The sequence below is a fragment of the Saimiri boliviensis genome, chromosome 8, assembly GCF_048565385.1.
Source record: "Saimiri boliviensis isolate mSaiBol1 chromosome 8, mSaiBol1.pri, whole genome shotgun sequence".
Lineage (NCBI taxonomy): Eukaryota > Metazoa > Chordata > Mammalia > Primates > Cebidae > Saimiri > Saimiri boliviensis.
This window is the reverse complement of record NC_133456.1, coordinates 28976655-29002776: the sequence shown is the minus strand read 5'-3', so window position 1 is coordinate 29002776 and position 26122 is coordinate 28976655. Positions and strand designations below refer to the sequence as shown.

Genomic DNA, 26122 nt, shown 5'->3' with positions numbered 1-26122 from the left:
AAAAATCCAAGTTAGATGCTGCAGTCTTTCGGTGAAGCAGTGGGTAGAGAGCAACTACCACATACTGCTATGGGAGTCGGGGTGTGCAAGACGGCACAATCCCTGTGGAGTTATCCTGGCAATACCTGGCAAAACTACCCATGTAATTACCCCTTGACCTAGCAAACCTAACTCTTTGCGTTTACACTCGTGTTCCTCAAAGTGTGCTCCACAGACCAGTGTCGATGCACACACTGGAACAACTCCATGGTCAGAGAAATGCAGAGTTTTGAGAGTCAGTGTTAAAAAATCTTTACAATAATTTGACAGAGTAATTTTCAGTGTATTGAATCGAATAAAAATATTCAGGCTTGTATGTTGCATGCTTCCTTTCAATTCATTTCTCTAGTAATTTACTTTTATTGAATTTTACGTAGTATCCATCTGTGACAGATTATAAATTGAAAAATCAAACCTGCTTCTTCACAGACAGTTGAGAGGCAAAGCAGACCTCAGAGGCACACACACATGTGCAAAGTGACTTACGCACGAGATTGTTCATTGTGTCAATTCTTTGAAAGAACAGAAAGGCAGGAAACAACCACATATCCAGAAATAGGAGACTTCCTAAATAAACGGTGGTGTATCTTCACAATGGAATATTATACACCTGTTGAAAAGTATGAAGGTTTTCTCTATTTTATTTCAATTTTAGAGAGACAGGGTCTTGCTCTGTTGCCCGGGTTGGAATGCGATGGCACGATCATGGCTCACTGCAGCCTTGACCTTCTGGGCTCAAGCAATCCTCCCAGCTCAGCCTTCCTAGTAGTGGGGACCACAGGTAAGCAGCATCATGCCTGGCTACAGGGGCACGCCCTGTTGTAAGTAGAGGGGTCTTGTTCTGCGGCCCAGGCTTTCTCCAGGTTTTTATATGGAAAATTTTCCATGTATATTAAGTGAAAAAAGTAAGGTGCAGAACAGCTTAGCAGCATGCTACCTTTTGTGAAAATAAGAGGGTAAAAATAAGAGCATATGTATTTACATTTGCTTGTATTAGCATTGATGTACACTAGAAAAATAAACCCAAATGAATTTTAGTAGGTTACATATAAGTAGCAAAATGGAAATCATGACTTCTCAGTAAATACCTTTTTATATTAATTTCATTTGTGACCAGGTAAACATACTGACTACTCAATAAAGTTTTTAGATTTTAGAAACTTTAAAAAAACTAGTTTGGGTTCAGTAAAACTCCTGAAGCCCAAACATTTGTTTGGAGGCCTGACTTCTTCCCTCTGAGTCACCTCCCACCTCCTCTCTCTTTCACTAGTCCATCCAACGTGTCACCAAGCCTGGCTGACCCTGCCTCTCTCAAGGGTCTCTGATCCAGAGTGACCTTCTTGATGTCACTTTCCTCAGCAATGAAATGAAAGGTTGAACTAGATTAGGGATACCTGACCAGGAGCCGGGGTAAATTGGAATCATCCCCCTGGGGGCGGAGTCCTGGGCTGGCAGGTATGGAATTCCCAGGTGATTCTGATGAGCAGCCCCCTGGGTGGAAGACGGAGGACCTGAGGGTTGGTCTCCTTCCTGCTCTAAGACTTCTGCCCCAACCCTTCCTCTCTCTTCCCTTTCTACTGTCACTGCCTTACTCCAGGACTGGAAAATTACAGTAGGATTACTTTCTTTCTGCCTAAGTTTCTTTACATGTGTGTGAAATTGGAATAATACCCATCACTGAATGGCTGCAAGCCTCCAAGGAAGTGACAGGATGAAGTCAGCACACCAACTGGCCCCTTCTCCCCTCTCCTCCCTCCCTGGTCTGCATCCCACAGGGAATTGGGACCCAGAGCACCTTTTTGATCCCCTTATCCTCCAGCTCAAAACGTACATGCTCTGCTCCTCCCCAGAAGGGCCTCAGCATCCCTCTTAGCAGAGACCCTCTGGGAGGGAGATTTGGGAGAGTTGGTTCAAATCTCCCTGGCGTGATTTTTCACACTGTCACTTCCATGGAGTTTTCCCTCAGTGTCAGCCTGGGTCCATCCCGGGGCATGGGGTTTGGCACTGCTGCCCATCCTTAGAGCCCACCAACCCCTTTTCCAGACATTAACCCCTGGCCCCTCAAACAGGGCCACAGGGCTGGGGAAGAGAGATTAAAGGGGCAAGACCCAAATCTCTGGAGCCAGACAACCTGAGGCCCAAACCCAGCCCTCTTCCTTGCTAGCTATGTGACCCTGCGAAAAACAACCTCTCTTGGTTTCCTCAAATTGGGGATGATAAAAACAATTCAACTTATTTAGCAGTTGTGAGGATGAAAGGAGTTATTATCTTTAAAAGGCCTAGAACAGTACCTGGCAGACACTGAGCAATCAACTAGCCTGAGTTCTTCTGGTGCTCTGGGGAGAGAAGAACAGGGACTGGCGCATTTCCTTTTGCCCTCTGATTCTTGTGCTGGATGCCCTCTGTCTGGCTCTCCTCCTCCCTGCTCTGTGCCTGGGAGGTGGATGGATGGGGGGAACTGCATCCAGGGAGGCCCTGCTTGGGTTTGGCCAACAGAAGAAGACAGCAGGCTGAGCACAGCTGCATCCCTGGACAGACCAGAGCTCCTCTGCTTCTAGGCTACAGAAGGAAATCAATTCCTCCATCCTCCCTTCAGAACTAGGGGTGGTGCCGCCTCCTTGGCTACCAGACCCTGGGTACTGCACAGGGAGTCATCCCACATGGTTCCCAAACCCCCTTCCTACACCTTTGTAAACATTTCTTTTATTAAACTTCCCTCACATTGCCCCATGTGAGTGTGCCATCTGTTTCCTGGGGGACCCTGACTGATAGAACACCTAATTAGGGATACTCAATGCATTTCCAAAGAGCAGCTTTTTAGTCCTTCACTGGGGCTTTTCTCCTGTTAGCTCCTAAGGGCATGCAAGGTGCCAGGACAACTGCCCTCCCCTCACTATTCCCCACCCTCCTGCTGACCTGTGCTCCCGTCCCAGGCCTCCCTGCCTCCCTATCTCAGGTCTGATCACCACCTTCAGAGCCCCAGGCCTGGCCCTCTACATGGCCAGATCCCGAGCTCCAGGGGCCTGAAGTAGGAGCATATCCTGGGGCCCTTTTCTTACCCCGAACCCCAGGCCTTAAGGTACCTAAGTTCTGCAGCAGAAGTTCCATGCTTATTCTGATTTTTATGTAAGTATGTCCTCCAAGTCCCTCCTGAATCAGTAATTACTAGGTTAATATTACTGCATCAACCTGGGCCCCAGCACAGCATGTCTGTCTGCTGTTTCAGAAGAGAAGGGAGGGACAGGACATGACGGGTGGGGGAGGGATGGAGCAAGGTCTAGATCTGGGATCTTGGGATCTCCTCTACTCAGTTACCTTCCCAAGGAGTCCACGTCTGCAGCTTTGCAAATTTCAGGACAACTGCAGGTATCATACGGAAAAAAGAAGAGTGGTTGGTCCCCATATCACTGAAAATATTACAGGGTTCTAGACTTGGGAGGTGACTTCCCAACTCCCAAGGATTTTCCATCTACAGAAATCATTTATCCCTTCATAGTCAAAGGGGTAGGCCCCAGCAGCCTCATATGTACCATGGTGTCCCCATCCCAGCCATATCTGCTTGCACAAGGATGGTCATGTGATCAAAACAGACAAATCAGGTCTCTCCCATGGCAATGTACGTGTATGTAAACTCCCAGGTCAGGTCGGTCTTTGTAGACGAAACTGGAATATGTAAATGTGGGCCCTGTGGGGCGGTCTTTTTTTTTTTTTTTTTTTTTTAAGACTGAGTCTCACTTTGCCATCTAGGCTGGAGTACAGTGGCATGATCTCAGCTCACTGCAGCCTCAACCTCCCAGGCTCAAATGATCCTCCCTCAACCTCCAAAGTAATTACAGGCACATACCACCCCACCTTGCTAATTTTGTGTTTTTTGTAGAAACAGAGTCCACTATGATGCCCTGACTGGTCTCGAACTCCTGGGCTCAAGCTATCCTATCACCTTGACCTCCTTAAGTGCTGGGATTACAGGTGTCGAGCCTAGCTAAGTAATCTTCTTCTTCTTTTTCTTTTTTTAGACCCTGTCTCTAAAAAAATAAAGGATGTGACCTTCAGCCATATGCTACGGTAGGTGGAACCTGGGATGCTGAAGATGGAAGCAGCTCTAGTCTCTCCACCTTCAGACTCCTTTCCTCTGCTTGTTGTGTCTCGTTTTCTTCTCTGCAAAATGGGGAGAATAATAACACCCAGCTCACAGTTGTTGTGAAGATGTAATAAGCTATTTTGTTTAACAGGCCTAGAACAGCATCTGCCACAAAGTAGGCACGTTTAAGTGCTATTTCTATTATTGTTGTTAGAAAATAATACACTCCTAACTAGTTTAAGCCCTGCTTTTCACATCTCAATTACATGAACTAAATATAATTCCTATCCCATACAATTTGGTTTCTCATACATACAACCAAATACTCCTAAGACAAATATAAATTTTTATTTCTAAAAAGTCAGTACGATTTGATGTTAAAATAATTCCAGAATTCCCCACCAGCAGTGCATAGCCAATCCAATCATCTCGAGGGTTGTATAGTATCATAGAAAGCCCTGAGCTTGGGAGGCTGCCCTATCTGGTTGCAAACCTTGGTTTCATCACCTGCAAAATAAGGTTAATGGTTTCTTGCTTAGAGAGGATGCTTTGATACACCCAGAACTAAGTCTGGTACCAAGTAAGCTCTTTATGAAATCCATTCATATTAGTTTACTAGTATACATAAAACATTCCACTAGTTACCTAAGTGTCTGTTCCTTATTTATACAATACTTCACTAAGCATTTACTGAACACCTACTATGGGCTGGACCCTGTATAGACTGCAAAGTGGGGAGGAGGGAGGTTCATAAGATAAAAGCATAGTCCTTGCCTTCAAGGAGCTTGCAGTCGAAAAGAGGAGAGAAGACAGGTTCCCAGTGAACAGAGACAGCAACGTGGCCTGGGGTCTGGATGGGGAAGGGGGCACAGAAGGCCTGTGCCTTGCCCTGTCTTGGGCCTGCTTGGCATTGGAGCTGGGCAGGGTGCTCTAGCAGTGGGGGAGGGGAGATGCAGCGCCAGCCAACTCCTATTTTGGGAAACCTTCAGCAGTGAGGAAAGCGTTTCCCCAAATCTTAGGCCAGAGCTGCTCTTGCCTTCTTCTCTCACGCTGCTGCCACAATTCCCTGTGGGTTCTGAGTTTGGGGTCACCCTAACGGTGCCTGGAGGCGTGTGAATGCACGTGCATGTGTATGAGAGAATGCACGCCCACTCACACACCCCCACCCCCAGGCCTCCTTGCCTTGTATGGGACTTCTCCCAGGCTCATTTTCCCAGCGCAAAGAGTAGGAAGAGGGTTCGCTGAAACAGGAGGAGGGGGTGAAATTGGCTAGTGGCAGTGAAGAAGCGCAGGGAAGTGGGGCGGGAGCCAAGGCTGGAGCAGTCAGGAGGCCCCACAGCTGCAGAGGGAACCGCGCCCTTCTGCTCAGGGGTGAAGGATAACGGAGACAGAGGCGAAGAGAGTGTGTGTTAAAGCTGAATTCCCCACGGAGCCCAAACTGGCCTCCCAACAGGCGCCCCCTGCCCCCACACCGTACAACTGTGCCCTCTCCCTGTTGCCAGGGAGGGGACTGCCCAGACCACTCTGGGGGCGGGGGGTGATGGCTGAGTTGCCGCACTGAGGACAGTTCCATTCAGCATGGGGAGCATGGGGCCGGCCCTCCTGCAGGGTCCAGCAAGGTGGACGCACGGGTAGAGCAGCGGGAAGCAACTGGTCAGTGCCCTAAAAGGGAAAAGACGCCTTGGGAAAGTGGGTGACAGGCTGCAGTGGGAGGCCGTTTAAAGAGGCCTCGTGTAGAAGGCGGAACTCTCTTGAAGGAAACAAGGGTGGAGCTTCCCCAGCCATCGGGGGTAAAGAGCATTCCAGACAGAGGGCACACGAGGGGAAAGACTTAGCTCTGGCCCATGCCCTGACGATCTGGAGAAGCCGGCGGAGGGAGGCTGAGAGGGAGATGAGTCTCGAGAGGAGGACCGAGGCCACATCACAGTGAGACTTGAGCGCAACCCCGAAGATTCAGGAGGTTTCCTTCTGCTAAAGAGGAGGACTTTGGATCGTTTGGGACAGTGGAAAGATGTGGTTGGATCCGTTCATGCTTTGGGAAGTTTGGTGGCAATGAACAAGGGGACAGGTGCATTAGAGCAGGCCATTTGTCAGCAGGGCAACTCGACATTGGGAAGCTGGTCTTTCACCCAGAAAGCAGCTGGATCTCAGCCTCATTTGCACCCTTGCGGAGAACTCCCCAAACCAACTGCATACCTCGGCTCCAGACAGATGCAGGGAGACTGAAGGACCCGGTTGGAAACCATGTAACCCACAGGACCACTAAACTTCGGCCAACAAGGAGGTCTTCTCCAGAGTAACCTCAGACCTCTTTTCTTTTTAGTGAAAAAAGCCATGAAAGAGTGTAATCAGGGAGAAAAAGACAAGTTATGACCCTAAAAGATGAGGGCCTGGGTACAAATGCCTGGAGCATATTGGCAGTGTCGAGGCACTGGTCTAAGTAGGCTCTTTCCCTGCAAGGTCTCACAGCAGCGTTGCAAGAAGGCTGAGAGGTGCCCACATGAGCATCATTATCGAAGCTGAGGCACTTGCCCGAGGTCCCTCTGCGACTACCCGTGAAGCTAGGATTTGAATCTGAGGCTGTCTGCTGCACAAGCCCACACCCTGGACCACTATACTACACTACCAAGCCCCAGCCCTACTGTTGCATTCCACAGCCCTGGCTCCATGCACACTCTCCAAGCTCTCCAAGCGGCCCTCCCAGTTTAATTTGGTTTCCTGAGTTGGCTTCCTTACTAGGGAGAGCGCTTTCGGGCTATAAATTATTAAGCTGTCTTCCTGCTGCAAACCAGCCTCCTGTGAGTTGGGGCTTTGGGAGGCAGTTTTTCTGGGTCCTGAACGGCTCCAGAGTAACAAATTCTAGAGGTTCTAGATGGACAGGGCAGAGTCTGGAGCCCAGAGCCCAGCGCGATGACAGGCACCTGGCAGCTTCCCTGAGCCCAGGCCTGACAGCGAGGGGCCACAGCGGGCGGGAGAGAAGGCGATGCTTCCCTTAGTCCCTACCTCCAGCTCAGTCCATGAGGACCTTTGGGGAATGGGGTTCAGGCCGGTCCTCTTCCCTGGATCCCCTCCATCCTTGCCTCCTTTCAAAGTCTCCACTTGGCTACCTGCCTGGGAAAGGGGGAGCAAAAGAGAAGGAAAATAAAAGAAGAAGAAATAGAGGAAAAACCAAGAGCAGGGAAGAACGTGTACTGTCTGCAGTTTGGCGGGGAGGGAAAGGCATTGCGGGGACAGCTGTCTCCTGTCCCTGCCCAGGGCCCCGACTATGGTGGCCCAGCGGTGGGCTTCTCCTTGGAGGCAGTGAAGGCATCTTCCCACCCACCCATCACTTACCACTTGGGGGGCCAAGCTCAGCCCAGCTCAGCACAAAGATAAGATTGAGATGCAGATGCCTTCCCATTGCTCTGAATAGAGCAGATTGGATACGGATTTTCCTCTTTTCTTCCCTATTAGACCATCTGGGAGACTGGGGCCCAGAGGAAAGGTTGGGACCAGAGCAGGGAGGGGGAGAGGGAGGAAAACCTTCCTAGCACTTTTCAGCTCTAAAACCTGGGGGTGAGAGTATGAGAAACCTCTCCTACCCCCCATCCCCTTGCCCTCTCTCAGGGCAAGTTCATTCCCTGCCTCTGCTTTCTGCAGTCTGGGCCAAGTTCTTCCCTCCTCCATGCAGTCCTAGAAACCTCCAAATCATGCATGTATCTCTTGAGTGTTCTGTCAGTGCCTCTTGCAGTTCCACCCACATCCCTCCAGCTGCAATGGAGAAGAGAGAAAGAACCAGGTGATGACCGAAAGAAGGGCTCTGACAGATCACATGGTTAGATCATGTACTTCATCCAACAGATCGCTGTATTTCATAGATGAAGAAACTGAGGATGGGAGGAGAGAGCAAGACTGAGCAGGGAGCTTGCGGCAGAGACTAAGAAGTAGTAAGATTAAGTAACAGTGACAACAACAACAACAACCATATTATTATGTACCCGGAAGTGTCCTATGCTGTTTATATTATGCCATTTGATCCAAACAATAACCTTGTGAGACGGGTATCATAATTATCCCCATTTCGTACATGGGAAAACTGAGGCACAGACCAGTGAAATAACTTGCATGAGGTCAAACTGGTAAAAGCTGCATTCAAACCCAGGCCGTCAGGCTCAGGAGTCTGCTTCTTACTCGATGCCAGCACATCACACAGGACTCAGCCATTTAGAAAATGACATTATTTGACATAGCCATGTGGGTGGAGCCCAGGCCACTCCAGGGAATGTTTGCAGATGAGGTGACAACCTCTTAAACATGGTCTATAATCTGCTGTATTTGTGATCATGAAGACTGGACTTGCTCCTACAGAGTAAGTCAACACACGGTAAGAACTGAAAACAAGAATATCACAAGGATGTTTACATCACTTGAGAACATGAAGTGTGAACATTGTGAGGGCAATTGTGTAGAAGAGAGGCATGTGGAGGAAGATAGACCAAATGCATGTGCAGAGAGCCCAAAACCATTGGGGAGAACCAGGCCCCTGCCTCACAGAGTAGCAGTGTGGCTTAAATGAAATTAAGGTGAATAGCATGCTTCATGCCTTGCACAGATTAGTATTACAAATGGTGGTGGGGGTTTCACTAAGGTAATATGGTAAGTAGGATTTTGTTTCTTATTTACCAAACGTTCTGTAATGTTTTATTGTTTTTGCAAGGAAAAAGGAAACAAAGGAGACTTGCCTACTTTAATTGCTGAAATTAAATGCTAAGGATGTCACCAAACGCAAATCAAGCTTATCTATTCATTAGAGCAAGCCTCCTTTCCCTCCTCCCATGGGCAGGCTCTCTCCGTGGAAACATTTCACTATCAGATGCTCAGTCTCTGCATAAAATGAAAACTGCATTTGAAAATATGCCCACAGCTCAAAAACAAACAGCAAATCCAGCTAAAGGCCTGGATTTTCTTGGGATTTCCAACACAACTTTGGTTGCTCAGCATAAACCTTTGTGGGGAGGGCCCATTTCTACTCACTTTCCCCAGTAAGTTTTCTCATATCTGGAGAGTTCATTCTCCTGTAATTCAGCGCTCCTACAGAGATGGGTGGTGGTGATGGTTACAGGACCATGTGAATGTACTTGATGCCACTGATCTGCATACTTGAAAACAGTTAAAATGGGTTGGAGGGAACGTAAAATGGTGCAGCCACTATGTAAAACAGTCTGGCAGTTCTTCAAAAAATTAAACATAGAATTACCATATGATCTGGCAATTCCACTTCTGGGTATATGCCCACAAGAACTAGAAGTATGATATCAAAGAGATATTCATACACACGTTCATAGCAGCATTATTTACAATAGCCAAAAGGTAGCAGTAACCCAAGTGTCCATCCACAGAGAAATGGATACCCAAAATGTGAAAGATCTGTACAACGGAATATATGATTCAGCCTCATAAAAGAAGGAAATTCTGACACACGCTACCACATGGATGGCCCTGGAGGACATTATGCTAAGTGAAGTAAGCCAGCCACAAAAAGATAAACATCGCATGATTCCATTTATATGAGGTACCTAAGTAGTCAAATCCATGGAGACAGAAAGTAGAATGGTGGATGCCTGGGGCTGAGGGAAGCCAGAGTTATTGTTGAATGGGTTTAGAGTTTCAGTTCTGCAAGATGAAGACTTCTGGAGATGGATGGTGGTGAGGGGTGCATACTACTGAACTGTGTATTTGAAAAGGGTTAAATGGCCAACTTCATGTTATATATATGTTACCACAATTTTTAAAAAGGAAGAGCTGCTCAAGTATGGTGGACTGAGGTCCTAGGAGGCATGCTGATGATGCCTCAGATGAGGGGGTCTTCCCCCTGCTCTCCCTTCAGTCTGGGACCTGCTACAGCCCCCTCACACTCCCCTGGGCACACTTACCCCTGACCAGTGAGAGAAGCCAGCCCCCTACTCTCCATCCACACCTTAGTTGTCGGGCTGGGGTGTCAGGCGGCCCAGGAACGAGGTGGTGGGCAACAGGAGATGGAGTGAAGCCACAGCGGCCAAGAGATGCAGGCCAGGCACCAGCTGAAACCACTCACTAAAGGGCGAGAAATTTTGGGTGAGTCACGGATTCGTGATGAACTAGGCAAAAGAGATGAGGTCAGATATGAGGTCAGACTGCCCCAGGGACCACGTGGTTGCTGCTATGTTTGTTTCTTGGTGCTGCTTTAACAAATCACCATAGTAGTGGCTTGAAACAAACGTTTTTCTTTTTTGAGGCAGGATCTTACTCTGCTGCCCAGGCTGGAGTGCAATGACATGATCACAGCTCACTGAAGCCTTGACCTCCTAGACTCAAAAGATCTTCCTGCCTCAGCTTCCTTAGTAGCTGGGACTACAGGTTGCACCACCATACCAGGCTAATTTTTAAAAGTTTTTGTCGAGATGGGAATCTCACTATGTTGTCCAGGCTGGTCTCAAACTTCTGGCTTCAAGCAATCTTCCTGCCTCAGCCTCCCAAAGTGTCCTCCTCTCTCTGAAGAGATTACAGGCATGAGTCACCATGCCGGGCCTAAAACACACATGTATTAAATTACGCTTCTATAGGTTAGAAGTCTGACATGGGGCTCAGTGGGCTAAAATCAAGGCGTTAGCAGGACTGCATTTCTCTCTGGAGACTATGGGGGAGAATCCATTTCTTTCCCAGCTTCTAGAGGCTGCCCACACTCCACAGTTAAAGCCAGCCGCATTGCAATCTCTAAGCCTTCTTCCACTGTTACCCCTCCCTTGGACCACAGCTGGGCAGGGTTCTCTACTTTTAAGGATCCATGTGATTATATTGGGCCCATCTAAATCATCCGGGATAATCTCCCCACCTCAAGATCCGTGATTCAATCACATCTGCAAATTCCCTTTTGCCTCGTAAGTACCACATTCATAGGTTCTAGGGATTAGGACATGGACATCTTCGGTGAGCCATTATTCTGCCTGCCACACCCGCCCTGGGGACTCACGCTCAGTGGTTCCCACATGGCAAACACACTTCTGGCATCCAGAGACTCATCTGTGACTGAATTTCTAAAGAAGGAGTAGCAGCCAGTGAATGGATCCCGGCAAGCCATGGCCACACGGTCTCAGGGAAGAAGGAGCTACTGCTGGAGGAGTATCAAGAGCCGGACATGCAGGCCTGGGGGGCTGGGGAGAGGGAGGAGCAGAGATGTGGAAATGACAGGCACGGGAAAGGGGAACAGGGTTCGTCCTGTGAGAAAGAGGATGGCCACCAAATGCAAAGGGGAGATTGTGGAAAGACCTTGCAGGTGACCCGCACGCCAACAAAAAGAAATTCATCAACATCGGCACACACGGTGATTATTAATCACTTCCCAAAAGGATTTTCCAAAGTGTTCTTTAAGTAATGAGTTCCACTGTGTTCTTAAAATAGGATTTACACCCAATTTTTCAGTGACACATAAAGGGATGCTTGCAAATCTATGGAAATGAAGTGAGACCAGAAACATCTGCTGCCTGGCTTTCTGTGCTGGTCGTGTCAGAGGGAGACAGAAAGACCCACAGACTGGGGTGATAGGCTCAGACTCTGCCCCAGCTCCCCCAGATCCCTGAACCCCCTTGAAAATTATCCTGTTAAACACACACACCACCCTTACTCTCATTTCACACATGTATAAACTCAGGTTAGAGAGGTGAGGGAAAAGTCACAACGGGTGAGCAACAGGTCCAGACTGGCCCAAGGGCTCTCTGACCCCAAAGCCCCTTTCCTTTGGCCACTCACAGAGAGCAGAGATTTTTCAGGGTGGCAAAGGGTCGTGTGTGTGTCTATGTTGGTCACAGAGGCTGCATTCCTCCTACACACTCATGGAGATGAGGAGACAGCATGAGGGGCCACTGCTTACCTAGTGGGTCATTTCTGGGATGCTAATGAAACTTTCAATTAGAGACCAAGCCTTTCCTTCTAAAGTTATTAGAGATAAGAATCTGAATAGCCTAAAAGAGGTTAAAAGGCTGTGATATAGGGTCAGGTATGGTGGCTCACCCCTACAATCCCAGCACTTTGGGAGGCCGAGGTGGGCAGACCACAAGGTCAGGAGTTTGAGACCAGCCTGGCCAACATAATGAAACCCCGTCTCTACTAAAAATAAAAATACAAAAATTGGCTGGGCCTGGTGGTGGGCACCTGTAATCCCAGCTACTCAGGAGGCTGAGGCAGAAGTGCTCGAACCCGGGAGGCAGAGGTTGTAGTGAGCTGAGATCGCACCGCTGCACTCCAGCATGGATGAAAGAGTAGGACTGACTCCAAAAAAAAAAAAAAAAAAAAAAAAAAAAAAAAAAAAAGAAAAGCTGTGATGTAAGTGACTGATTTTATTCTAAAGTTATTAGACATAAGAATCTGAACAGCCTGAAAGAGGTTAAAAGGTTGTGATATAAGTGGCTGATTTCATGTCTTCCTGGGAGCCAGCTATAGCGGATGAGAAGGAAGACAGAACACGGAGCATCGGGAGAGGCAGAACATTTGACTCCCTTGACTTTCTGGAAATACCACTTGGGCATCAAAACAGATCATATAGAGGAGGGTGCCATAAAAATATTGGACCCTGTTTCTACTTCTCTGTCATTACACAGTCTAGATTCTCATTTGGGTTCTGTTCTCAATTCCCTCTTCTCTCACTATAGCTGATACTGGGTGGTCTCAGCCGCCCTTCCTCTCTCCCCAGGGTTTCTACTTCCACCCCTGCCCCCCAGCTCCGCGGATTGCCAGCCCTTCTCTTCTGGACTCCAGACCGCCCGGCCGCCTCCATATCATCCAGGCATCACTACCGCAGCCTGCCCAAAATAAATTTGCCAGTTTTCTCCCTTAACCTGCTCCTCCCACATTCCTCACTTCTATCATTGGCCCTGCAATTTCCCCAAATATTCTGACTCACATTTCAGCATTCTCTGACTCTCCTCTCATCTCTACGTGCAACCTGTTGGTGAGTCCTGGCATCTGTACCTCGGTGGATCCCAACCCCCAGGTGGGATGGCAGGTGACAGGTGACATGTGAGCCAAGTATGTGGGGTGGAGGCAGAGGAGGATGGGAGAACACACGCTTCGTCTGGGTAGGACAGCTACCGGCTATCTGCTCTACTTTCTCCCGGCTAACTGTTGCCGTGTGAGGACACAGGCCCAGACCTGTCCATTTTTAAAGAAGATCTGCACATCTGGATTTATGTGAAATTTTGCCCATTTTTAAATGCTTGCAACCACTTGCATTTTTTGAAATCCCTAAGTGCACCAAAAAAGCCATATCTCTTTGTGCTCTCTGGGCCACTGTTCCTTCTTTCCGTTCCTACTGCCAGTATGTCCATGCCTCCCTCCTGGACGAGGGAACCCCCTCCTCCTGGGTTGCCCTGGCCGGCTTTCTCCCTTTACCCTTTGCTGGTCTTAGGGCTCCACTCAACAAATGTTGAGTTCTTTAGCTTCAGACTTAAGGCCCTCCAGAGAAGAAGAGAATGGTGAGGGTGAAGGAGACAGAGAAGAGAAGGCTGCTGCCACTCAGGGTGACAGAACCATTAATTAACAGAGTTAAACATCTGGTGTTTAATTAACACTCTCCCTCCTCTTTTATTCTCCTTCCCTTTAACTTCCCCAGAGGGACTCCACAGTGGATGAAACTGAGCAGAAACCAGGAGAACAGTCTCCTGGCTGAGCCAGGGAGGGAAGGCGAGGGGGCTGGTGTTTGATTCCGTATGCTGGAGGGAGGAGGACAGGAGGGTAGCTTTGTCACTGGCTTACTTCACTTAGTATAATGTTCTCAAGGTTCATCTGAGGACAGGCTAGGAAGAAGTAGCTTGACGTTTCAGCAGAAGGGACTGTCCAGAAGTTTCTTGGGCAGGAGCTGGGGGTCAAAGCTCAGTGCCTGGGATTGTAGAAGGAAGTCCCCAGCTCTCTTTGTGGCTAATGCTGTGATTGCGTCCCTGATATTCATCCCCCCATTGTCTTTGATAAGAAATTCCCACATTGCGGAGTGGCAATTTTCCCAGCCCCAGGTGAGACGCTTGCTTCTTCAGGCTCTCTTGAAGTGAGGGATGCCTAGGTCTGGCCAAAGAGAAATAAGCAGAAGCCTGCTACAGACTCTGGGAAAACATTTGTCTTCCTTGTAAGAGATGGACTCAGCAGGCACCAACCCCTTTCCTTTCTCCACCTTCCTCCCTTGCATTTGAATGTGATGTCTTGAGCTACAGCAGCCCTGTTTTAACCGTAAGAAGAGAGATAAGCCAAAAGGTCAACAAAATACCTGATGCTGTTGAGCCAGTAAGCAAAGACCAGCAGCTGCTGCCACTTCCGAACCCTCTTGTCAAGAGATTAAATAAACCCCTATGTTTAAAGTAACCATAGGTGGCATTTTCTGTTACATGCATCCAAAAGCATTCCTAAGTGATACACTCCTTCCCCTAAAACCTCTTCTCTCCAAGGAGATAAGTGATCACTTGTTTAGTTAGAGTGGGGTAAAGTCAAGAGCGGACACGCTGCTCAGAGTGCTTCCCAGCCTGGAGGGCCCATGATCCGGGATTAGGAACTGGAAAGCAGACAGCAGAGTGGGCCATGGCTGCATGAGCTGGGATCTGAGGGAGTCCTCTCAGAGCCAGCCAGACAGCGGGAGCTTAGCCGACATGGGTTTGTGTGAATACATGAATGGCTGAATGTGCCACTTCTTGGCACAGGTGGCCCCGTGACAACCAGCTGGAAGAAAGGGACTCTCCAGCAGCTAGCATGAATTTCTCTGATTCCGGACCCTTCTCAGAAGGCCATGCTGTAACACCTCTCCCCTTCAGAAGTTCCCTGCTCCTCCCCACTTCTGATGATGCCCACCTGCCCTCTTATTTGGCACTTAATAAAACCTTCCCATTTGCACCAAATATGACTCTTGGTTTGACTGCAAACCCCAGGAGGCAGATACCACCATTCTGTCTTGAACACTGAAGACAGTTGATAACGGTTTTTAACATTTGAAGTTGATGCTTTGGAGGGTGCAAAGAGGTTTGTGGCTTAAAGAGTTGCTCAGAGAAGAGCCCCTCCTAAAAAGAATAGTCCCCAGAAGTCTGTAGTACTGCCTGAAATTGTCCTATTAGACATGGACTACTTTGATTAGCTGGGTCACCCTAAGTGAAATAACCACTCTGAGCAACAGTTTTGTGTAAGGGGAGTGATAATAATAAGACTCGTTTCCCAGTGCCATTATGAGAACCAACTCAGCATGGAAGTTCATTGTAAGAATCTTTGTTATTATTATTTGAGATGGAGTTTTGCTCTTGTTGCCCAGGCTGGATTTTGGAGTGCAATGGCGCAATCTCAGCTCACCACAACCTCTGCCTCCTGAGTTCAAATGATTCTCCTGCCTCAGCCTCCTGAGAAGCTGAGATTACAGGCATGCACCACCATGCCCAGCTAATTTTCTATTTTTAGAAGAGACGGGTTTCTCCATGTTGGTCAGGCTGGTCTCGAACTCCCGACCTCAGGTCGCCCCACCTCGGCCACCGAGTACTTTGAGCATTCTCCCAAAGTACTGGGATTACAGGCATGAGCCCCCCTACGCAACCTTAAGAATGTTTATTATAATAAGCCTTTAAATATGACGAGTCTTATTTAAAGAATTATCCCAGCAATTATTCACTTTTGAATATAATCTTGTAGATTTTAGGGTGGTGTGGTGTAGAATCTTAGATTTCTTCCATCTAACTACCCCCACACGACTTCTAAACTATCTTCAGAAGTAAGCAAAGATCTCCTCGAGTTGAATTAATGTGGCATTTCCTAGGAGAGAAGGAGTAGCAGGTGCTGTTGCTGCCCTCCCAGAGCCCCATTCGTGGGTGGGTGCACCCATCCACAATTGGCTGTTAATGGTGCACACCTGCAATCTTCTCCAGACACCTGCCCTTAACCCAGTGCAGACTCCTGGAGACTACACTCACCTTCATTCCAAGGCCCTTGGGCAATCACCAGCTGACAGAGGAATATAGAAGCCCAGCCCCCACATCTCCAGGTGCAGCAGATTATGTGGGTGCCATTCATGTGCCAGGGCTCCTCGTGGGATCGTGGGATTGGGTAGCCTTGGCTTCTTCCTCTGCTCTACTCTGGTTCTTCAGGAGGGCACTCCCTGGTCAGTCACTTGCTCAAGAATCTCTGCTCAGGCTTTGCTTCTTCTAGGGAACCTGGCCTGAGATAGACCCTTAGGCCCTTTTTGCCTTCCCAGAGGACTGAGAAGGAGGTAGGGGAAGAAGTGGGCTGGTGTCAGGACCAAGCTCTGCACACTTCTCTTTTGGTCCAGGGCTCTGCCCTCTCACTCTGTGTGCATGAGAGACCCGGGCCCAGCCCTCAGCCTGCCCAAGGGCTACAGCCTTGACCAGAGCTAGCATTTGTTCCTGCACCTCCATGCTCGCCTGACCTCCCCAGCTACCCACTTCTCTCCAGAAAATGTGCAGATCCTCTCCAAGGCCCAGCAACACTTTCCCAGAAAACTGTAAATCCAAAAATCAATCGGTCTTCATGTCACCACATTATCAGAATTGGGCCCCCAGGAAGGTTTAGGCTCAGAGACTCAATGTATTAGTGTAAAAAGGGCCTTGGGAGGTGATGTAGCTGCCCTTCACAGTTTAATTTGGATTATACTTCTGCATCTATGCCTGCCCCCTCTCGTTATAAGTGTGATAATTATGGTCTGCTTTCTTCTCCTCTGAACGATTTACGCATGTGAACAGAGACGGAAATGCATGGATGCGAATCCCCGACCCCAGGCTCCTTCTTCAGGGTTTGCCTCCCTAGGGCCAATCAACCTGAGTCAGAGAGGGCTAGTGGCCTTGGGGCGAACCTAGTGGTAAGGTAGGATGGGGGTCCAGCTACCAAGTGCTGTGCCCCTTAGATTGGAGTGGGGAAGAGCAGCTGTTTGCACTATTATGTACCCTATTCCAACGCCTGCCCTAACACTGCTGGAAATAAAGTTCTTTCCAGTAGAAATGAAAGGGCCTTGGAAATCAGGCCAGTTTGGATCTTCCTATTGTTAATAATGTCTGTGTGGGCATCTGAGCTCATCCTGTCCATCCTCCAGGCTCCAGGCAAGACAGTTCCTCCTTCAGTCCAAGGTAGCTCTACTCTAGCCACATCTTTTGGTGACCTCAGCTGTGTCTGGTACCCATCACTGTCAGGACATTCTTACATCTTTTCTGCTACATGAGCCAACATTCATCAAGGGACCTAATAAATGCCGTGGGCCAAAAGTCTTGGGGCAGGTCATCTTCTCTCTCTTTGGGGAACCCCTCTTTTGAGCATTCTAACATCTTCTGTTTGCTTATCAATGCTTACATCTGACTCCATTTTCTCACCAATGATCCCCAACTTGTCAAATCCCAGATACCAGGGCTTGTGGTGAAAATACACGGGTTCTGTGCTTGAATAATTTTAATTATATCTAAGCTTTCTCATGTTCTTTTTTCCATGACAGACAGTGTGCTAATTGTTTTTCAAATGTGATCTCATTTTATCCTCACCATATGGCTATAAAATGAGCTTTACTGCCTTTTTTTAGATGAGGAAACTGAGGCTCAGAGAGGTTAGGTGGCTTGCCCAAGGTCACACCAGAAATGGCAGAGCCAAATCTGCCCTCAGATCTCTGTGACGCCAAAGCCCGTGCTCTTAGCCTGCTTCCCACCTCCTTCCAGGCTGCTTTGGAGATGGATTCCCCAGGAAGGAAGGTGAAGGGGCTGGGTGCTCTCACCTGGCTGTGGGGGCACAGAGAAGGGATGCTGCCCAAGTCTCCTGCTGATTCCCTGTATCCAAAGCTGAATCCAGCCCAGTGCCTCTCCCACTGTCCAGTGCTTCCTCTCTGCATCCTATCCCATGCTGGGTTCTGGATGCATTTTCCTTCTCTCTGCTGGTCAGGATGCCTGCTGCTGACAGGGCCTGTGATCATAATTCTCTATTCCAGTTTCTCCAATGAGAGCTCCCAGCTCCACTCCCATTCTGCTCCACCTCGTGGACATCACAGTCCCTAGGTGGCCCCAGTCTTCCTGGCACCCACCTGCATTGACATTTCTGTGTCCCGCTCACTGCTGCGGGAGCTGGAGTCACTGGCCCCTTCTGCTTTCCCAGGTTCACTGTCACAGGAAAAGTCACTGCTCATTAGTTTGTGCCAATGGCGGGGGTGGCAGAGAGCAGCGAGGCAGATAATCTGAGGTAGTGGGGAATGTAAGAATCATCTCTATTTGGCTGTGGAAGGTATTTTTGGACTTACAGTTGAATGTGGGTGTGTGTTATGTGCTGGGAATTCACAACACTTCAAACCAAATACTGAAGCTCAACCAGCAGGACCTGGCTGCTGGTTTCAGGAATTAGAAAGCTGTCCACCCTGTTCCTATTTCCTGCAGAGCTGGGTGGCTCCGTGTCTCGGCTGACGTTCAGGACCAGCTGAAGCAGAACTGCTTCCTCTCTAGGGCTCAGAAACCACACTTGCCCCTGACCTAGAGCCGGGGCTACAAACATGGCTGCCCACAGCGGGGAGGCAGCCAAGTGAGGCCAGCTGGAGTCACACATAAAGAAGTGGCAGAGCGAGGACTGTGACCCCCTTCAGGAGGGCACCATCCCTCCTCAGGGGCAGCTGCTCCTCAGCTCCAGCTGATGACAGAGGCCAAACAAAACACATCTGTGAAAGAATTTGGCCCGCTGACAACTGGTTTGCAGTCTCCAGCCTCGTGGTTCTCACACTAATGTGCATCAGAATTGCCTGGAGGGCTTGTTGCAACTGATTGCTGGGTCCCTTCCCCAGAGTTTCTCATTCAGTCATTCTAGGGTGGAGCCCAAGATTTTGCATTTCTAGCAAGTTCTGAGGTGACGCTTATGATCTATGGACCACACTTTGGGAACCACTGCCATAGCCCAGCAGCTATAGAATAGGAGCACTTACCACCGCCTTACCTTTTAATATTTGCAAGGCTTTTCTTGGTAAGTGTCAGCTCAGGAGGTATTTGTGTCCTTGAGAAGTTAAAAGTCAGAAGAAAGGGTGGGACCCATGTACTAAATGGCAAATATGCATCAGAAGCTTTCACGGACATCTCATTTAACCACCACAGCTTTCCTGCAAGGTAAGTATTATTGCCCCTACTTTACTGCTGAGAATCTAAGGCCCAGAGACGTTTATGATTTGCCCAAGGCTGCACAGCTAGGAAGGACAATTCTGGACCAAAATCTACATTAGCCTAACTCCAGTGCCCATGCTTTTCCCAAACCATCACACTCCACAGAGAAACAAGGGCTCTCCAGGCTCCCAGAAACACCCTAATTCCCCAAGTCAAGCCACGATGGCTCACACTGGATAAAGCCCCGAACCACTGGGAGCTGCACCTAGTCCAGGATCCCAATGGCTTTTACTGACTAAGATGGGGGTCTCTCCCTGCAGTGCTGGCCCAGTTGCATCTGTGGGATCATCTGGAGCCAGTGGTTAAAGAGCTGAATGAAGTCAAACCAACCATAGCACGGATAATGCAAAACAGGGTGTGATCCAAGAACAATTGCAGTGGATGCACTCTTTGCAAAATATACCCTCCTTCTGGGGGTTGAGCAGAATAGCCTTCCCTTTAGGGCCGTTCTAAGTTTGTCCATCAGGGGCAACTCACAGGAAGGGCTGGATCAAGAGTCAGAAGGCTGGGAGATGGGAGAGTCCTTTGCCTCCTTCCAAAGGGAATGATCAACGAAGACATGGTCCTTGAGCACTACCCAGTGGCCTGTAATTCCCAGGAGACAGTAGGGCTAGCCTGGTACAGCATGGTGCCCTGAAGTGCCATGCCTGAGGAAGTCACTCCTGAACAAACCACCTTAGTTCTTGGGAATACATCACAGCAGGATGGGAGACTTACCTGGGTATGTCTGCGAACTCATAGCAGGAACCATGTCTGTTTTGCTCAGCGCTATATCCCTAGCTGCTAAGCCAGCACCCATCACATAAGAGACACTGAATTATTTGTTGAATCAGAAAATGACTGAATGGTGGAACAAAGGGCAAGGAATCTTTGCTCTTAGCCAAAGGGACTATGGATAATGTGCCCACTCATGGTTGAAAGTGTAGACACTCATAAAGCAGCCAGCCTTGGGAAGGGAGATGTGGCAGGTGATAATTCTGCTCTAGGTAATTGATCAGAAATGTTTTCCAATCCATCATGGGCCATGAAGCAAAGGTAGTAACAGGTCTGCCAAAAGCTAGCAAGAATAAGGTCTTATTCATCTCTGGATCCCCAGCCTCTGTATCTGTTGAATGACTGAAAGTGAGTCTCTCCTCCTGAATGCCCATTGGGGAAGGTGTTCATACACTTACTGCTGTGTGGGTGCTGGCAGGCCTCTGCTTAAGAAGCCTTCCCCAGGGTTTTCCAGAAGGCAGGTGGGGCACGGTGAGAAGAGTATGGACTTGGAGTGGGAAGCCCTGATGCCAGCCACTCCTGAACTTGTCAACAGACACGATCCCAGTGGGAGCAGCAGGCACCATATGCTTCGTCCTTGGGCCCTGCTGCCTCCCTTCTCTTTAAAAGGGAGAGAATAATGATAGCAACAACAATAGCAATAATAACAACTTCTTCACAGACTTGTGAAGGTGATATACTTGTGCACTGAGAACGGAGCAAGCACTCGACAAACGCTTGTTGTCCGCATGGATCTGCTGATAGATCCACCGTGGCTGGGTCACTTCTCCAGCATGGAGAGTTTTGAGAAGAGTCCCTCACTGCTCCAGGTAGGAAGTTCTGCCACTATCTAACTTGCTTTCCTTTTGCTGCAACTTAAACCCTCTTACTCCACTGTCTGTGGTGACAAGGAATAGGCTGGCAGTTGCTGAAATCTCTCTTTAACACTAGTCTGCCCTGCCTTTCCAGAAAAGCAGCAGAAACAGACATTTTGGAGTTAGGCACTAAAGTTGTGGAGAGTGTGCAGTGACTTACAATATAAGTCAATTTGGAGTTGCAAATCAGTGCCACTCTAAGCCACATGGTAACACAAATGGTTCTGCTGCCCAAGTGTAAAACATGCCAGCCCTTTTCCCTGGCATCTGGCAAACTCCAGATCTCTCCTCACCCAGTTATGTGTGTGCAAAACTCAGCCTGGATCAGTCACCCTTGAAATTTGAGTCAAATAAAATTCAAAATAAAAATTGTTCTTGGATCTCATCCTGTTTTGCATGATCTGTGCTATGGTTTGATTTTATTCAGCTCTTTAACTACTGGCTCCACGTGATCCCACAGATGCAACTGGGCCAGCACGAGGGAGAGAGACCCCCCCCCCCCATCTGAGTCAGTAAAAGCCGATGGGATACTGGGCTGGGTGTAGCATAGGTGACCAGCAGACAGGTAGTGTCAGGAATCATGCAAATCCCCTTCCCATGGATGGGTCCTTGCAGCTCTTCACAACCACGATGCCATCAGATTCCCTGTGCAGGCTGCAAACAGCTTGCCATGGCTTCCATTTAACCAAAGAAAAGTCAGAGGCCCTGAGAGCAGCTACAGATTCAAATGCTCACAGTGGGAAGTTAGCCCAGGTCTGTCTTCTCACCCTGCAGCCTCTCCAGGCTCCCAGAAACATCCTTATTCCCCAAGTCAAGCTGCGATGGCTCACCCTGGATAAGGCCCCAAGCCACTGGGAGCTTGGAGCCTTGAAACTGTGGGAGAGCCCCCACGGATTAATGACGGGTCATTCAGAGTCTATATGCCTTGTTTTGGAAATCTAAGAGATAAACATAATTGGATCCTAAGGTCTCCAGAAAAAAATCACTCATAATTCTCTCTGGGGAGTGAGCAGTATTGAGACCAGGGCAGGAAAGAGAAATGGACACTCATCCCAGTCTAAGCCCCGGACTCCAGCCTGTGTTTAGGCCACATTTATGTCCTTCTCTCCCTTTATACTCCTAGCTTCCTAGTCTAGGTGCCAAGTGGCCCTGGGCCCCTAGTGCCCTGAGGGGAGCAAGCCAGTGAGCTGCTAACCCAGAGGACACAAGCTAGTCCAACTCAGCTTCTGCCATGTAACCAGTCAAAAACCAGAACCCCAAACCCCCACCCAAGATGAGTGGGGCCCAGCCTGGCAGGCCATGGAGGGTGCTGCAGTCTGTTCCCTTTCCTCTTTTAGAGAAGAAAAAAAATCAGTGAGGAAGGATACAACATCTGCAGGGACCAGAAGGGAATTAAGAACACTAAAGCCAGTTCATCTATGAAGGTCGTGAAATGGAGAGAGTTTTGTTTCTTTTGGTTTATGTTATTGCAGTTATGATGGTGTTTGTGCAATAGATGAAACAGGGGAGGGAAAGTGTCTGGGATCTGTGTTGGAGTTGCATGATGCTGCAAACTTGGTGGGTTGTAGATTCTCAGGCAGGGCAGGCAGTGTGGAGCCCAGGACAGAGGTGCAGAGGTATGGGAGTCGGAGTGGATGGAGAGGGAGGAGAAGGTAGGGAGAAATTCCTTAAACGCCTTCAGGATTTCTTCCTGGAGGGCTGTGAATCTTCTTTACCAGCTCAATTCCTGGTACTCTGGGTCCTGCCAGCTCAGATTCCTGAACTTCCAGAACATAATTGTCTTCCAGCTCATCAGGACACAGCCTCAGGAAGGCTAGGAGCAGGCTGCCGTTTCCTGAATGTGCACCCTGTCAGTGCCCAGATCCATCTGGAGAGCAAATGGCTGGCTGAGGGGAGAGAGAGCCCAGGCACACCACCTCCCATCTGCTCCTGCCATGTGACACACGCTTGCAGGAGGGAGGGGGGGTTGTGGAGAAGGCTGCCGGTGGTTGGCTGATGTAGAGGGGAGGCTGGGAGAAAGAACAGGGACCAGCACAAACCCACTGCCCAGGCCCGGTCAGAAGCCTTTCTGGAACTGCTCCCAGCCCCACTCCCATTGCTGGGTGAGCCCCTTCACTCCTGCACACACACGGGTGAAAGACAGGTCTGCGTGAAGGCCAGGCCTGGGACTCCACCACCACCACTGCCCCAGACATAGGAATGTGTATGTGGGTGCACACTAGCCTGAGATCCAGATCATTCCTTCAAAGCTTCTCTGCAGATGCAATGATGCAGCCTCACTGTTACTCCAGGCCTGGGCACCTACAAAGCAGGTGGCTGGTCCTTCTGGGTTTGGGTGTATGGGTTGGGAAGGGCGAGGCAGGAACGCATGCCTGAGGACTCCTCAGGTGGACGGTGTCTAGGAGGTGAGCGGGCCATGCAGCTTGGTTGTGGGCAGAACAGAGAGTTCCTGGGCCAGAGGGTGGGAAGAGAAAAGGGGGGTCTTTAAGAGAAGTATAGTGAACTCTTTCTGATCTGGTATAAAAGAAGCTCTTCTTGGAGACAGAAAGATGGTCAAGAGCTGACAAAACCCTTCCAGTGCTTAATGAATGTCTCTCTTTAAACCTGGCCGCTGGTGCCAAAGCCCATTAAGCTCCATATTCATGGAGCACAGTTATAATAAGAATAACAGCTAACAGGCTTACTATTTGCAGGACTTATCTATGACTCACCCTACAGGCCCGGCCCCCACCCCCAGCTCTCCTTTTCCACAATGGAACTGGAATAGAGTTATCTTCGTAGAGGCCTGTTGGAGGAGCATCTGAAATGCAAGAATTCTGGGGAGGAAGCCTGGAAGTGTCCTCAGCTCAGGTCCACAAGGACAGCAGAGATAGGGAAGGGAACGGGAAGCCATGTCATTTTCCTCCCAGAAGCTTTAGTTAAGTGCCCACAACTGTGGTGTGCAGGCAGACGCGGGGAGCTTCAGACAAGGAGAGATGGAGGGTGGGCCCTGGGGCCAGGGGTGAGGAGCAGTGGAGTAAGGAGAGGCACAGCTGAGCCCCTGCCTGCCAGGAGAGCTGCTGCTGCTGCTGGCAGCTGGTGGGGAAGGAATGTGATGGATGCTCCCCTGCCCAGCTGCGCCTCTCCAGGCCTCAGCCTTGGCAGCGGAAGGGAGGACGATGAGACCCTGAGCCAGGGAACATGGATGTCTGCCTGAGGCGGAGACCAAGGCAGAGACCTGCCCTCGCACTTCTCCTCCCCACCACCCCCCTTGCCTTGGCACAGCCTGGGTCAACAGTAAGCACTCATGCCACAAAATGTGCAGCCCTGGGTTCCAATCCCAGCCCAGATTCCTTTAGCCTCTGTGAGTCAGCTCCTTCAACTGTAAAACCACACAGGGCAGTTGTGAAGACTGAAAGATAATGTTTGCGGAAGCACATAGCACTGTCTGGCACCTAGAAAACACTCCATAAATGTCAGCCATTATTTTATCATCATTATTAGTGCTGTGATTACGCGGACCTTCCATCTCTCTCTCCAGACGCTCACAATAGCCTCCTAAGTACACTTCCTATCTTTCATCTCTCCTCTCCAATCCGTCCTACACAGAGCTGCCAGAACACAGTCTACAGCAATGATTTGGTCACATTATTCTGCTTCTTAAAACCTCCACCAGCTCCCTACTGCCTACACAATCAAATCCAAACCCTTGCATAGCCTCAAACACCCTCTCCTGCCTCCTCTCTGGCCATTCCCCCGCCATCCAACCTCCTCATCACATCCCAAATCTAGATATTCTTCATGCCATGCACTTGCCCACCTCAATCCCTTCGCTTCCGCTTGCCCATCCCTGTAGAATGCTCTCTTCTCCAACGAAAACCTCCTCAGCCACCAAGGCTCAGACAAATGCCAGCTCATCTGTGAAGCCCCTTCTGACCCTCACGCAGCCAACAGCTTCCTCTGCTGACAGATGCAGCATGTGGTTTTTCTACTCTCATCATTTCCCCACCCTGTGCTGGGCTGTGCATATGCAGGAAGTGCTTCTCAAAGTGTGTTCCTAAGACCAGCAGCATCTGCACCTCCTGAGAACTTGTTTAAAATGCAGATTCTCAGACCTCACGCCAGACCTACTGGATCAGAAAGTCTGGGGACAGGGCCTAGTAATCCGTGTTTTAGCCAGCCCTCTAGACTCTACTGCACACCCAGTTGGGGAACCACTGATGTAAGGTAGCTACCTACCTGTACCCTATAGGCGGCGCTTGGTACACAGCAAGAAGTGATGGGTTAGATCAGATCACTTGGGTAGCTTTGAATAAAAGATGGCTGGTTGGGCCTCACCTAGAGATTCTGATTTAATTGATCTAGGGTTGGGCCTGTGCATCCGTGTTGTTTTTTTTTTTTTCCCTGCTAAACATTTTTTAATGAATATTTTCAAACATGCAAAGCAGTTAAAAGACTGCACAGTGAATACCTGCATACCTGCCATCTAGATTCTATTACCAACATTCTGCTATATTTCCTTTATCACACATCTATCTACCCATGCATTCATCCATTTTATTTTTTGATGTATTTCAAAGTAAGTTGCAGACAGCATACACATCACACAAACACATCTGAGTGATTTAAAAGCCCTCTGGGGCCAGGCGCACTGGTTCAGGCCTCCAATCCCAGCACTTTGGGAGGCCAAGGCAAGTGGATCACTTGAGGTCAGGAGTTCCAGAACAGCCTGGCCAACATGGTGAAACCCCGTCTGTGCTAAAAATACAGAAATTAGCCTGTAATCCCAGCTAATGGGGAGGCTAAAGCACAAGAATCACTTGAACTGGGAAGGTGGAGGTTGCAGTGAGCCAAGATCGGGCCGCTGTACTGCAGCCTGGGTGACAGAGTGAGACTCCATCTCAGAAAAGAAAAAAAAAAAAAAGCCCTTCTGGTGGTAACACTGTGCAGTCAGGGCCTCTCTGATCCCAGGTGGGAAACTGACAGCCTCTTAGGCTCAGCTCCTGCTGTGAAATGAGGAGAAGGCGGAGGAGGGGAAGGAGGGTGCCTACTATGCCTCCCTGTCCTACTCTTAGAAGGATTGAGTGAGATAACATTTGACAAAGCCCTTTGTAAAGGGCCATATGATGAACAGAAAGCAATCCCTGACTCCATGCTGGAGAGGAAGGTGTCCAGAGCTGTTGTAGGATCCCTGAATAATAACTGAATTGCAAATAAATGACAATTCTTTAGTATAA

General features: G+C 49.1%; 1 protein-coding gene across 13 annotated transcripts in view; it reads right to left on the bottom strand.

The window, feature by feature from the left end:
• SEMA5B (semaphorin 5B) overlaps nt 1-26122 on the bottom strand; it is a 118079-nt gene that overhangs the window by 40802 nt on the left and 51155 nt on the right. For 5 of the 13 annotated variants that reach the window (XM_074404238.1, XM_074404242.1, XM_074404240.1 and 2 more), the window contains exons 2-3: nt 10033-10192; nt 7124-7231 (exon numbers count right to left, since the gene is read on the bottom strand). The exons of 4 other annotated variants lie outside the window; for them this stretch is intronic. The gene's annotated coding sequence lies outside the window, so the exon portion shown is untranslated. The remainder of the gene's footprint in view (nt 1-7123; nt 7232-10032; nt 10193-26122) is intronic. 4 more of the 13 variants (XM_039477641.2, XM_039477643.2, XM_039477642.2 and 1 more) reach the window with 1 other exon arrangement.